This window comes from Kryptolebias marmoratus, linkage group LG6 (assembly GCF_001649575.2).
Source record: "Kryptolebias marmoratus isolate JLee-2015 linkage group LG6, ASM164957v2, whole genome shotgun sequence".
Classification (NCBI taxonomy): Eukaryota; Metazoa; Chordata; class Actinopteri; order Cyprinodontiformes; family Rivulidae; genus Kryptolebias; species Kryptolebias marmoratus.
The window spans coordinates 20,708,742-20,724,221 of record NC_051435.1 but is presented as its reverse complement, the minus strand read 5'-3'; the positions used below and the strand labels follow the sequence as shown (position 1 = coordinate 20,724,221).

Genomic DNA, 15,480 nt, shown 5'->3' with positions numbered 1-15,480 from the left:
TAAATAATAATTAAAGGCCTAGCATTCCTTTGACTAATCTTGAGAAATAACAAAGTTATAGTCATTTTGGTTAAAGCTTGAAAATAACCTTATGCGCAGTTTCATGTTATACTGAAAGATCTTGCATGAGCTGTAAAGCTGATTAACTTGGAAGGGCATCTTAAATTGGGTTGACTCCAAAATTAATCAGTTGTAGATGTACAACTAAAAAATATTCTGAGTTTCATTGAAATCCATCCAGTAATTCATTTGATATTTTGGTAACAACAAACAGGGTTAACTCCAACAGTTATTGCCAAGGCTTTGAGCCAAGACGTTGCTTACCGACTTTCATGTAAAGCTTCAGGACCAATCTGGCTAATGCTCAGAATGATTTTTATTGTGTTTATTTGTGGTTGTAGTAGTGGATCAAAATGGCAGCAAGCAATTAGGACTTCCAAGACCTACTCTGAGCATTGAACAACTTTCCACCAAAGGTGGGAAATAATATAATTTAAGATTTTTGCAGAAATAGTCTGAGCAGAAAACCTGGCTTGCTGGTTGTGAAGTATCCAGAGATTCTATAGACACCTAAGAGTCATCGGTATGCATCACCTGTCTGAAAAGGTAAAGAAACATGAGTTTCTTAAGATCCACATGGGCAGTTTTAACATTTGGCTTGGTGAACTACAGGGTAATAGTACACAGTCACAGCAGTGAGGTAAGTAAAAAAAAAACATGCACTTGTGTTAACTTGGACATGGACCAGTTACCAGTTTCAAGGTATATGACAGTGTTAAAATGTTTACAGCCTAAATGACTGAAAAACGATCTAACAGAGAAGGGCGTCATTTTTAATTTCCCCCCTTTGTTACTGGACATGTTGCTTGGAGCCATCATTCAGTTGTGTACATTAACAGACAGGTAGATTCCCCTAAACTTTTATGCTTGCTAAAAAAAAAAAAAAGTTGTAGTTTGGCTGTACATTTTATATGGAGGATAAACCAGGCGGTCAGGACTTGTCTACCAAAGAAGTGACACTTGTGTCTCTTTTCAGGGTAACATTTTGAAACAAACATTTACAACAAGCTACAGGAATTAGCACTTTAGCGGGTGAAATATATACAGCTCACTTCATGCTCTTATGGAGGCTAATAGCCAGCTAATTAAATAACTAACATCAGCTTGTCATGCCTTTAACGTTATTTTACAAAGAGCAGAACAGCAGAGAAGAAGTAATATTCTGTGTAGTGAGCCCAATTACTTAATTAATAAACCATAAATAAGTTGATGTGATGTGATCAATTAGATTACCACTTGTGTTTATCTTGTGGGGCTCATATAAGAAAGGAAGATGACAGGTTTCTCTTCTTAACGCTCTAAAAGGGAATGGGGCATGTAGAAGGTCCAGACATATAAGTCAGCCAAGCGTTAAACAATCACTTAAAGGGGAAACTTCAGCACCAAGTGAACGGTATGTATTTATGTGAAAAATTGCAATGTCATTAAACAAGCTGCTCATAGTGAAATGAGTTCATAATGTCCTCTACAATCTGTTTAAATAAACCCAGGTTTAAAACATCCCCTGACTGTCTGGTGTTACAGTAAAAAGAAGTCTTGATACCTGTAATCAAATAACCTCGATTTGAAATATCATTGTAAATAAAAATGTCGATCACAAATTCTCAGTCTCTTTATTTATATTTGTGCATTAGAAGTAAAATAACTGTAAATAAACATTATATTTAGTGTTATTATTACTATTATACTATTATACATATAATAAAATCATTAGAACGCAAAAGGTGACATTTTTTAGGCAGCTGTAGTAACAGTATCTGCATTTGTGTTTTTAAATAAAAACAAATAAATTGTGTTTAATTTTTTGTTTTAATGTTGTGAAAATGTAGTAATTTTGCTCAAAGTTGTGGCCTGTGGTTAGTTCACTGCTGATTTTTCTTCAAATTGTGGGGAAAAAATAAAAGAGAAAGCTAACTTTTTTATTGTTCTTTATACATATCCTAAGATAGTTATGAAAAATAGTGATCAGATTTTAGGGTTAATAAAACAGACAGTATGATTGTGCAGAGACACTGAGCAGAAATGCACCAGAGCGAATGAGGAATAATCCAGGGGTGTTTGATTATAAAATACTCCACAGTACTGGTTTAGAAACTACACCCAGTCCCCCCTGCAGTCTTCAACATTTCTGCAGCTCCAGCTGTCAGAACGCTCAACAACAGACACATTTTTCCCTCCTTTCTCCTCCTCCTCTTGCTTTCTCTACCTTCCACATAGTCATTCTTACACAACAGCGGGGCTGAAAAGCCCCATGAAAACACGAATGAAACCAACGATCCGAGAAGCATTTGTAGCTCAGCTAAAACGTCAAAACGAGTGATAAATTAAAGACATTAGCTCTGGCGTGATTAAAAAGTGTGGGAGAGCAAAGGGGCTAAAAATGCGAGCGGCAAAGTTTAATAAAAGACAAAACAAGTTCAAAGAGTTGAGCCGAGCCAAAAGCAGTGAGCGCAGTTCTGATTCACAGTGTGAGGCTCGTGGAGAATAAAAGAGAGGCAAATAAATTCAACTCGTAAAAATGTTGACGCTGCAATGACAAAAAAATAAAATAAAAAACAGCTAAATATAACAGTGCATAGAAGAAAATTCCCTGTCTGTTGTTTACATTTTGTCACTTACACCACTGATTAGGGAGACAGAAACTGGTCCTGAAAGAACAAACAAGTGTTTAAACTGCTCTGATCTTCTTATTGTAAAATAATCCTCTAAAGAATTTAACGGCATCAGCGGCAGGTCTGGTCATGCTTTAGCCGCTCATGATAGCCATCAAAGCTTTCCCTCGCCGACATCTCCTCATCTCACCTGGGACACAAACAGGAGGGAGTCATCTTCCCCCAACACACCCTGCTTCTACTACATTTCATTTCACCCAAAACAGAAAGCAACTTATCAGCCATGCAATTTTTGCCGTTGTTTTTAGATGAATCCCTGAATAGGAGCAAATCTCGTGATGGTAAGTCGTCACCAGGTGAGGTGGGGTCAGAGGAGGTTTGTTTTTATGTTAAGGTTTTCCCAACTGCAGTGTCTAATTATTTTACAAACCTCTAATTACAGCTAATAGAAGTTAGCAGCAGCAGCTAGCTAGCACCAACCCTAGTAATTACTTATTAAGTTAGATTTTGTTGTTTTGTTTTTTAAGTCAATTTTAAGTAGCTCTAATTCAACAAATTAATCAATTTAAACCAATTTTGGGGTAGAAAACTTAACTCAGTATGTTGGGTCAAACTATAACCCAGCTGAGTTCAAATTACCCAGAGTAGCTCAATCCAAGTCTTAAATTAGGTTGTTTTTAACCCATCAGTGTTTAGTAGGTAGATATCGGATCAATGAAAAATAATAATAATAAAAAAAAGAAATTTGGGATAAAATAAAACAGAATTTGGAAAAAAGAAATCTAATGGATTTTATGTGGCCCTAGCTTTAGCTACTCGTTAGTAAAACACTTTTTACGTTTGAATCAATTTGAGGATTATATAGAGTTTTATGTATTATGGAGAATAAATGTTCAAATGGTTACAAATAGGATTAGTCTTTTTTTTTCTTCTTTTCCATGGTTAGTTAAAAAACTTGTTCTGTTTAAATAAAATTGTCTTTAATGTGTCAAGGGCATAAGCAAACAGGACTGATAAAAAAAAAGCTATGTCAAAGTTTAGACTTGGCTGTTGGCTATCTTGAAACGATGTAGCAGTGGTGTAATAATTTATTTAGGAAACAATGTCTTTGTCCTAAAGGTTTCACTGACCTGGATTGTGAGGACCTTTGTCAAGAAAGAGTTCATTTTGTTAGAATATTATGAATTAGGAAATTAGACTGAGAAGAACACATCAGATCATCTGTTGTTGTATTCAATCTGTAAGTCAATCACTAAAAAATAAATCTGTTTAGATTATAAGGATGAAATAATGTGAAATAAAGCATAAAATTCTTTACTTGTTTCTGTATTTAGTGTCTGCAGTACTCTTGTTAAGTACAAGAGTTTTTATCATAAAGTAATGCCTTTTGTTTTTTGCAGGTTTGACTCCTTGGGAGTGATGTGTTTGATTTTCTTCTCTAAATCAAAAGGAAGTTACCTGACAAAATAACAGTAATACTTTTTGACATATTCATAAAAAATACAAGGCATCCGTATTTAGAGCTGTCACCCTCACAGGAAGCAGACTGCAGGTTAAAAACCTGTTTGTGTGGAGTTTACATGTTCCTCAGTTTCCTCCCACAGACTAAAGACAGGCATGTTAGGGTAATTGGTAACTCTAAGTTGTCACTACCTGTGAGTAAAAGCGGGAATGGTTGTATCATTTGTCTCTATGTGGGCCTGTGATGGACTGACAACCTGTCCAGGGTGTACCCCACTTCCCAACAAATGTTTGCTGGAGATAAGCACCACCTTCCAGCAATCCTGCACGGTAAAACATAGACTTTATTGAGCGTAAATGGGTCAGTTTGTAAAATGTTATCGTCTGCTGTTTTTGCCCTTGTCTGTGTGTGTGTTTCCAAAATATCTTATGAAACACTGGACTGATTTTAATGTAACTTACAGACAATAACTATTGGATGCACATCTACAACTGATTAGCTTTTGGAGTCAACCCAATTCAAGATGGTTGCCATGCCTAATCAGTTTTATCCAACACAAAAATGGCTATAACTCAGTCAGTTTTGCAGATATTGAGCTAAAATTTGATGTGGTAGAATCTGAGAGTCATTCACAACATATACTCTAAGCATGACATCTCACAATTCTGCATAAGATTGAACATAATGGTGGGTGATATGCATTCCTTTAAGAAATATTGGCCTTTAACCCTTTTAAAACTACAGGGATCACTGGTGACATGTATTTCAAATTACCATAACTCCTTGCTACTATCTCAGAAATGTTCAATCTGCACTTTTCAAAAATTTATAAAAAGAAAGTTGAAGAAAATTCAATTCCGTTTTTGTCCTTTTCTTGTTATAACACACAGTTTTAGGTATTTATTACATAAGAATGGTAAATACTTGACAGATATCGAAAGTTCTACTTCTCCTGGAACCAGGGTGTAAATTATTATCACATAGGGTATTTTTTGACACAATTATTGACAAAAATAGACAAGAAAGACCAGGCATTTAAATAAATATATCTATTTATATGGTGCTAAAAGGGTTAATTTTTTTTTGTGTGTGTTGTATATTTGTGTTCTACACAGCTAGTATTCACATTTAAAATATTTGAAAATAATAAAGAGCACAAAAAACAAAGCATTTTTTGTATTTGATGCTTTTTGTCAGCATGCTCTATTACAAATAAAAGTGATCTATGTAACTTATTTCACCTAATGCCAAAACAGACTGAAAAATAAGATTGTGCTTAAAAAAGACTTGATAAAACTTCTTTTTTTGCCAACATTAATTACATTTTTGCACATGATGCAACTGATAATAATATCAACAGATGTTTTAAGATACTACAGTGTAAATGCTGAGTCCTGAATAGCTGCTGAATTTTGTTAAAGAAGCTGAAATTGAATTGTCAAAGGTAAAACAAGCAGAACAAAAGCTGAATTACTAAAGAAATTCAATATTTCTAAATGTATAAAAGTTGCAAATACTAAAAGTCATAGCACCTTCGTCTTGAATGAGCTGAACATTTTGATACCAGAATCGTTAAAATTGCTAAAATTACAGGAAAACAATAGTGTAAATGCTGAATCAGCACTCACAAATTGAAAACAAAAACAATTGGAGCTGACTAATAACAGGGCTGTGAACCTTGTATGCGGGAAAATATGTAAACATCTACAGTCCCAGGCTGATAAACGCTAATCTGTATTATCTAGTTATTATGGGTGTGTTGAGTCTTTGTTCAGTAGACCATCTTTAAGGACTATATGAAAGCATGTGATGCATGTTAACGCATTTGACTGCCACTAAAAATATGGATTTAGCAACACGGCTATCAGTCTTCAGATACTGAGATTGGTATCATTCTTATTTTATCAGTGTTACATTGTTTATAACGTGTGTGATACTCAGTGCAGTTAATAACTAGCTGATAAGAGAAACTGTTACCTTTATGCCATGGAGATGTGAGACCAAATATCATATGTGTTTGATGAGGAAGGAGTTATGACACATTGGCTGATTTATTGCTGACAGAACGCTGAGAAGAGCCGAGACGTTACCCATATAAGAGGTGAATATTATCTATATTAATGTAACATTTCTATATATTTTCTACATTTCTCTAGGTTTTTATCACAGAGGTGAATAATAATGCCTCTGCTTATGTGTGTGCACGCCCGTCTGTTACAAAAGTAGCTCATGAACCATTGGACCAGTTTTACTGAAATTTGCAGAAAGTAATTATTGAATGTACATCTAGAATTAATTAACCCAATTCAGCAAGCTGACCTTAAAAAAACACAAAAACAGCTATAATTTGGTCAATTTTACCAATTTTGAGCTACATTTGATGAAGTAGTAGCTGAGAGTTGGTCACAACACATGTATTTGCAGTAATGGAGGAAATTTTGCTTATTATTTTTCAGGTTTGATCAAAACAGCGACACGTCTGTCATTTCTCGTCATAAGATGATCTCAGTCTAAAAGGCATTTGTTCAAGCTTTTAAATATGATAAGCAAACACACACTGGGTGCCAAAGACAAAATTGAAGAGCGAAAAAAATGTGGACACACCCAAAAGACACAACACACACACACCTGCAAACAATGTGGCCAGCTCAAAGGCATAAACACACACGAAGAGAAGCAGCTTAAACTCTGAGAGACACCGTCCCATGACCGTTTTTGTCCATTTAACGCTGCCTGCTCAGGTTTAATATCTGTTAAAACTCTCATGGTTAATGATCTCTTTTATGAAGAACACCCAAGAGCAGAGCTGAAAATGTTGGTGGTTTAGAAGATGCTCAACAAAGGACAAATGTTTTAAAGTCGACTCCCTTACACACACCTTCACGGTCTCGTTGTGATAAGTCTGAAGCACAAAGGAAGCAAAGGGCACCAAACACTCCACCAGTCACACACACTTTTAAAGTAGGGGACAAGTGCAGCAGTACATTTTTCACCTGTATGAAAATGATGGAACATCTGACCTCAAAACTCCGAGCTAAATGCCTCCACGTTACTCCAGCTGCCTCGTCAGCTGTGTCCTAACTAACGGACGCTCCTGCCTTCAACGCACACACCACGCAGACAGACAACATTATTAGCGCTGATAGCAGAGAGGAGAATGGGGGAGGGGCCACCTTTAGGGAAATGTCCAGAGATACGGCTGCTCTTCTCGTTCCTGATCCACTTTTACAGCAGGGCTATCAAGCTATTGGTTAATGCTTGGCTCTGCAGCACAGATAAAAGAATGACTGATATTAAGTGCCCTGCTGTCACATAAACACACATGCAAAATGTGTGTGTGTGTGTGTGTGTGTGTGTGTGTGTGTGTGTGTGTGTGTGTGTGTGTGTGTGTGTGTGTGTGTGTGTGTGTGAGTGCCAAAAGGACCTGCACTAGTGGCGATTTTAGGCTGTTCTTAGAGGTGCTCAGTGACGGTCATAAATGGTCATAAGTCCAAATGAACCGCAAATCAGTAAACCGATTCACTCCTCGATGAAATTAAACATTAAAAAGTCACAAATTCAAATACGTCACTTTTACTTTGAAATCAGCTTTTATTTTGAAATGGAACATTTCTGGTTTTCCAGTTTCTGCAGATAAACACTAGCATTGAGAGACATCAGTACTTCTAAAAAATTTGAAAAATAAGTAAGACTGATAAATGTAGAATTTTTAACAAGACGTGAACATCTAAGCATTCATTTACTGAAATCTATGGTGAAGTGTGTTTCTTATTGTGTTAAGAAATCATTTATCAATCATTAAAAAAAATAAGAGCTGGTAATAACCCCACAGTGGCTCCAACAATCTATAGTTTTATAAACTGTATATCCATTTGTACTTCTCACTAGAGTTTTTATAGAAACATTGGTGTTTCTGAATAAACTGTTTAAATAATAAAAAAGTATAAAGTGTTCAATAATAAGAACTTATAGCCTCTCAGAAGTAAAATAATAAAGTCTGATTGCACTAAAAGAAGTCACAATCTTCAGATCATAAATTTTTAACTGTCTAAAAGCAGTTCATGCTTGTTAAAGTATGAAACAAACTTGGCATGTAGACTACATGAAAATAAAAAAATCAGAGCAGCTAATAAACAAGTTTTTAGCTTCTGATAGATTTTAGGCTAAAATATTTTCTTGTTTGTTATCAATCTTTTAAATTTGTTGTATTTATCTCACAATTCGCCTACTGTTTGTTTGTTGTAGCAGATCACAACAAAATGTTGTATATGTGCAAAGAAGGAAAAAGGTGATTGAAAGAGGGAGAACAAAGAGAGGGAACAAGACCTGGAAAAAGTAGGTGAGGAAATGGTCAGAATGTTGTAAGAGCTAACACTTAATCTTTTATTTGAAATAAAAGAAATCTTTCCATTTGTCTTATATTTATGTCAATTTTGTGTATGAGTAGTTTCACTTTCATTATTTTTAAAATTATTTTGTGATACAAGATAAGAGAAAGGAACAAGAAGAGTTTTGGCCAAGAGCCATTGCCAGCTGCTCATTGAGGGCCGAGCCCCCCTAAAGGTCAGATCCTAGAATCGCCCCTGAGCTGCACTGAAACACCTGCTTTCACCAAAGGGGGTCCCAAAAGGTGGATTATTTCCATCAAGAGGGACTGCAGCACTCAGGCTTTAGCAGTTTGACTTTATAAGAAATGCTGTCATTTATCAGTGAACTTATTGTTTCTGGTAAGCCGAGACGTTCCTCCAATAACTGTCAGTATTTAATTTTGTACAACTGAGTCATTCCTTCAAAAAAGGAAAAAAAGAAGAGGAAGAAAAGCTTATAGAGTTTTCCCCTAAGCTTCCAGCTCACAAATCTCAAACCCAAAAAGAAAACTGAAACTTCAGGCCTTTGAATTCAAAAACATTGTTATAAGAATTTTCCTGTTTTTACTTCATATAGCTGTTCAATAAAACAGATTTTAAAGTAACATAGTGGTGGTGGTGGTGGGTGGTTGAGGGGTCAATATTAGTTACTAATATATGCATCAAAAAACAAGTCAAATTTTTTTTTACTTGGTTTGTTGTCTCAAAGTGTGGAAACAACATGTGACACAAGATTTCTTTTTCACACTGTTATTTGACACAGTGGTGTAGTGGTTAGCGCCATCCCCTCACAGCAAGAAGGTTGTAGGTGTGGAATATGCATGTTCTCCCCGAGTTTTCTACTCTGGTTTCCTCCCACAGACCAAGAGCATGCATGTTAGGCCAATTGACAACTCTAAATTGTCACCAGGAGTGAGTGAGCACGTGAATGGTTGTTTGACCCATTTGTCTCTATGTCCCCTTGTGATGTGGGTCTCCTAGTCCTCTAGTACGTCTCCTAGTGACGTGGGTGTGTCTACCATTAATCCAGGACCTGATGGAGATAGGCATCAGCATGGAAAAGTAGTTAAGGAAAATGGATGGATGGATAGATGGATGGATGGATGGATAGATGGATGGATGGATGGATGGATGGATGGATGGATGGATGGATGGATGGATGGATGGATGGATGGATGGATGGATAAAAAGCTTGTATTACAGTTGGACTTGATGTTTATGGCCATCAGATGTTTAACTGTGGACAAATTGGTGCTAAGGGGAGGGAAACCTTTGGGGTGCACAACACACACAAACACACACCAGTACACACCTCAGGGTAATATTCACGGGGCTGTTAGAGATTACTTGGCTACACAAAAATTGCGACATAATAGTGAAATGTTCAGTTGCAGTCACCTGGCCACGTACATTGTTTCATTGTCCACCTCCACCCATATCATATCCATATCAGCAGCTACCCCCACATCTGTGATTTAATCTTCTGGACTACACTTTGAAATGAAGATAAGCACGTCCGGACCCATTTTTAACGATTACTATTTGTGCCTGTCGTGATTATTTATTTTTTGTAAACCTAGGCATGTTTTCTGTCAAAGAAGAGCCCCGTTCAGGTGGCGTAACACAGCTCTGGTGCTGTTTAGACAGGCTGGAGACGCCCACGACTATTTTGAGAGAAAGTTTGCCGCACAAATTGTTCTATCACTTTCAAAACTCAAGCCACACAAATGCAAGGTCACTGAAAATCCCTGTGAACGTTTTGAGACATTTTAGAGACTCATTCATAAATGCCGTTTGCCAAGTTAGCCCATGATACCGGCTTAACTCTAAGACTAATCTAAACTCCAATCACACTTTAGCCCTAAACAGAATATTTTATTGTTTTAGTTTGGATTTGGGCCCTCTAAAGACTACTGGTCCTGACAAGCTAGGTGTGTATACCAGAGAAGGTCCTGAAAGGCAGCAAAAACCAGGTACACACACACAAGTTTATAATTTCATCTTTAACTGTAAATTGTATTGACTTTCTATAGCCAACTCACCTTTACTCTAAACCTGACCATTACCAGTACTTACTTAACCTTAACCTGAGCCTGATTCACATCTTAGTTCTAAACCTAACCCCGAATCTAAACATGACCTTTTCACCGTATTCGGACGGGGCTTTGGTCCCAGTAAGGACTACGGGTCCTGACAGGTAGATGCACATGTCAGAAAAGGTCCTAAAAAGGTAACAAAAACAGGTACAGACACTCTCTAACACAGGGTTGGTTCTACTGTAAACATCCGATTTGAAAACGCGGGAAAGGAAAAAAAGAGAGCAAAAGCGAGCCTTCCAGACACAGGGTGTGCGCGCGGGCTTCCCATCCGCACGGTCTCACGCACACACAGAAATCACGCACGCCACAACCGGCCCTGCTGCAACACTCCTAGGGACCACACACACATACGCGGTGCGCGCTTGGGAAAGAGGATCCTCAAGAAAAGCTGAGTGACCAAAAGATTAAGACCACCTGATTTATCGAGGCAGCAAAAACATTTTGGTTATATATTTTAAAAAGTGTTAAAAAAAAAAAAAAAAAAAAGCAACTACAATCTGTTCGGGATCAGAAAACTGAGCAGGATCTCTGTTGTCCGCCTTACATTGCAGAGCAGAGAGAACCGATTCCCTGTGGCTTGGACCCGGTCTGAGCAGGATCAGCGCCCGGAGCTGCAGGATCTCTTCACCGAACCGAAACCAGCTTATTGCTGCCCGCTGGTCTGAACACCATGATCCTTCTTCAAATGTCTTATTGTCTTATTAGAAAGTTAAATACATACATGTTTATATATATATCAATTAAGGGACGACCTCAGCTTAAAATTACAAATTTCAAAAAGATGAAACTTGCGTTTGCATCGGATGATGATGATACAATTACTGGAGAAAAACAAAAAACGCTCACAAACAGGAGCGCATCGGAAGCGAAACAAGGATTTCTAAAAAAAAAAAAAAAAAAAAACAAAGAAAAAGAAAAAAGTGTTTTTATTTATTATATTTTTTACTTTGCCCAAGGGGCGCCTGGCGCGCGTAAAGTTTGATTTAACCTCTACCAGTGTGGTGGTCGGTTCAGACAGAAGTAGTTGAATTTTAATATACAAATAAATGAAGTTTTGAGTATTTCTCCTGACATAACGGTCTGCAGCAGAACTGTTTTTTGCCCTTTTAGCCTAACTGTCCAAGCTTAACTTCTTTTTGTGTTTGTCTATTATTATTATTATTATTATTTTATATTATTCTGACCTCCGCCGCGGCCTTCCAGCGGCCCAGGTGACCCTCCAGCTCAACACCTTTCCTGGCTTCATTCAGCACGTGCTTCTGGCGAACACGGGAACAAAGTAGGGGTAGTTTTTTTTTTTAAGCCTAATAATGTTTGACTCCTCTCGCGGTAATTGGTCATTAATTGTTTTCTTTTAGAAGTTAAAAAGTGACAAAGTGCGTCAAATCCACACGAAGTGACTCGTTGTAAGATTTGTTGTGCTTTAAATCCCCACCCCCCACCCCCTACACACACACTATCAAACACACACACACACGCTGATACGCTGCTGTAAAATTAAACTAGCAGGAATAAAGAGAAAACCCCAAACTTTCTCTGAGAAACAGCGCATAGGTAAGGCTCCGAAACTAAATCGTCAAATTTGTATTATTTAAAAAACAACAAGAGGCTGGATGGTTTTATACCTTCTGAGATTTGGAACAGATTCACCCTTTCTTTTGCAATGTTTGAACGATAACTAACTCAAAAACAATTAGCTATATTTTAATTCTAAAGAAATTTCTAAAAAAAAAAAAAAAGTTAAGAGACCTGACCGAGAGATGGGAAATGTTGAAAACTAACAATGTGGGTTCAATTAGAGAATAATCAGGAGAAATCCGTGGAAACTGAGACAAATACAGGCACTATAATTCCTGACAGGCTTTTTTATGAAGTTTTATTCCACCAGAATCTAATATTAACAGCATTATTAATAGTTAAGCTAAGTTAATGAGAGTTGGCTTCTAGAAAAATAACGATAATCATAACTTGAATGAGACGAGTTTATGTAATTTTTTATCATTTATTTTCTATTTTGAAGCCACTTTAAATGTGTTTTTATCATGTCGTCTTGAGACCATACAGTGTGTGTGTGTGTGTGTGTGTGTGTGTGTGTGTGTGTGTGTGTGTGTGTGTGTGTGTACTCACTGTTCACGGTGTATCTGTGCTGCTGTCCACCGAGGTTCTGTCCATTGATCAGCAGTAGTGAATCCAGGACTGGGTCTTGGTTCGGCTCCCGGATCCCGATGCTGTCTCGCCGGATCTGGACTCGGAGTCGGACCGGAGGACACCCACGGACACGGATACAAGTGTGTGTGTGTGTGTGTGGACTTGGCTGGAAAGCAGCGGAGTGTGAACGGGGGATAGGTGCGCGCGAAGGAAGAGGAGGAGGATGAGGAGAGGTGCTGCTGCAGGTCCAGGGGTCAGCAGACCAGACCGGACCGGACCGGACTCCCTGAGCGGAACTTGGTATCTTTTTGCACTTTTTTTCTTCTTCTTCTTCTTCTTCTTCTTCTTCTTCTTCTTCTTCTTCTTCTTCTTCTTCTTCTTCTTCTTCTTCTTCTTCTTCTTCTTCTTCTTCTTCTTCTTCTTCTTCTTCTTCTTCTTCTTCTTCTTCTTCTTCTTCTTCTTCTTCTTTCTGTGTCCTTCTTTATGTCTCGAGTCTGCACCTTTCTGAGCTCATGGTTTCATCCTCGAAAGGAAAGAGAAAAAAAAAGAAGAGAGACGCAATATATATAATATAATATGAGAGAAAAAGAAAAGAAAAGGGAAGTCCTGGAGGGGAAACAATAAAACCCAAACCGAACCGAGAAACCCAACGGCAGCAGCGTCTTTAGGTCCAGTTTAGCAGCTGAAAAGGAGCGCGCTCTGATCGCACTGTCCCTGTGCCAAAGGCGCACCGCCGGAGAGGGAGGAGAGAGGGGAGGAGAGACAGGCAAGGGGGAGGGAGCGTCACAAACTCATCCGAACCGTGACAGAGCGCTGTGGGCCGGAACTCGCTGTTGTTCCAGAGACCCTCCAGAGGTGTGTGGAAGGTTCTGCTCCCCGCAGCCCCTCGTCCACCAACAGCCCGTGTTCCGCCGCACGTTAATAAGTAGCCTAATAATAAGTCCAGGATGCGCCCCTCCCTCCTCGGTGTGTCCACATCGATGCGCCGCGTTGTTAATCATAAACCTGAGGCTTGATAGACAGATGTCACAGTCCGCTGTCTAATAGATAAGGAAGCCGGAGAAGGTCAAATGGTACCGAGGAGCGTTTTGTTCCCAATCAGGAATACCTTTTTACTTCTTATGCGCGAGAAGAAAACAAGAAGAGTTGTGTCTGCTTTTTTTGTGTGTGTATGTGTGTGTCAGGAGCAAGTTAAATGCAGCCGGAATTAAGTGGAAAATACTCACACGTTTTTAAAAAGAAAAAAAAAAGATTTAAGATTTTCTGCCGGTTTCACCAGCGCATCTGAGTGATTCGGTTCCCTCGTGGGCGCATGTTTGTTTATTCCAGGCTGTTCAACCAGGGGGTCTGCGAATCTACTGACAGCTCGCACAAACCAAGTCCTGCGGGGTGATAGATAGATAGATAGATAGATAGATAGATAGATAGATAGATAGATAGATAGATAGATAGATAGATAGATAGATAGATAGATAGATAGATAGATAGAAAGCTTAAAAATAAATGCTAGGACGGTTGATGTCTTTCATAAGAAAGGTAGAAAATCCAAATCATGTCAAGATTTCATTTCATGTGTGTGTGTGTGAGAGAGAGTGAAGGAAGCTCACTTAAAATGTAAGAAGTCAGCAGAGTCATTTAAAAAACGAAACTCCAGATTCATGTTCGGAATTTTCGCAAAATTTTCTCGTTTTCTTTTCTGTTTCTTTGTTTCTTTTTTTATTTTTTGTTTTGTTTTGTTTGTTTGTTTTGTTTTCTAAGAGACGCCCGCCTCCCTTTCCTCCGATCACACCCGCGGGGCTGCCCTTCACGTCCCTGCGCTCTTCTCTCACCTTCCTTCGGGATGAAGACGCGCAGCGGCTGCGCACCTCCCGCAGCCGCAAAATGGAAAAAACTATGCAAAATCGGTGTTATTTTTAATAATTACATTTCAGTTTTATAATTATAAAAATATATTAAACACATACTCTGATTCAGATGGGAAGCTGAGCTCTTTCTGTGTTGGTAAACGTTCAGAAAGGTTAGACGGAGGCGCAGAAGATCTTCAACACAAACTGTCTGCATACTTTAGGAGGATACACTCCATTTAAATTACTCTCACCACTGGGAAATATTCACCTCTGGTCGATTCCTCTTTGCGTTTCGATTTGCAATCCTTCAAATTCCTGTAAAGTTCAACGGGGAGTTCACCTATTTCTATTCCTATTTGCTCAAAACCAGTTCATTCAGGAAAAAATAAATAAGTTGGATTGATTCATTGGATTTGGATCAAACAGGACAAACTAAAGTAAAATCGTTGGTGTTAAAATATTATTTTGAGATGATAAAACTATCCCAGTTTTTGATGGCTTTATTTCAGACGCTGTTTTACTAAACAGTCTACTACTACTACTTAGTATACAGTCTAAGGAGAGAAATCTAGGTGTTGTTTGAATGACACAAAAATGATCTTGAATGGAACAAATATAGCCAAATTTACCCATCAAAAGAAGTCGGCTTTGTTGTATTAAAGCAATAATGTGACATTAGAGTAACTAAACACTGATAAATAAATCCAGATGAACTAAACGCTCCGCTTTAAATGAAGGATTCATTTTACTGAATAAAGAATGTCCCAACGTGCTTTCTGTACTTGCTTATTTTTTAAACAAAGACATGTTGCTTATTGAACCCATTGCCATCACTGAACTATATATATATATATATATATATATATATATATATATATATATATA

General features: G+C 37.9%; 1 protein-coding gene across 1 annotated transcript in view; it reads right to left on the bottom strand.

Moving 5' to 3' along the window:
• Nucleotides 1–14,067, bottom strand: part of satb2 (SATB homeobox 2) — a 68,957-nt gene extending 54,890 nt beyond the window's left edge. The window contains exon 1 of the mRNA XM_017421200.3: nucleotides 12,728–14,067. The gene's annotated coding sequence lies outside the window, so the exon portion shown is untranslated. The remainder of the gene's footprint in view (nucleotides 1–12,727) is intronic.
• Nucleotides 14,068–15,480: the final 1,413 nt, after the last annotated feature.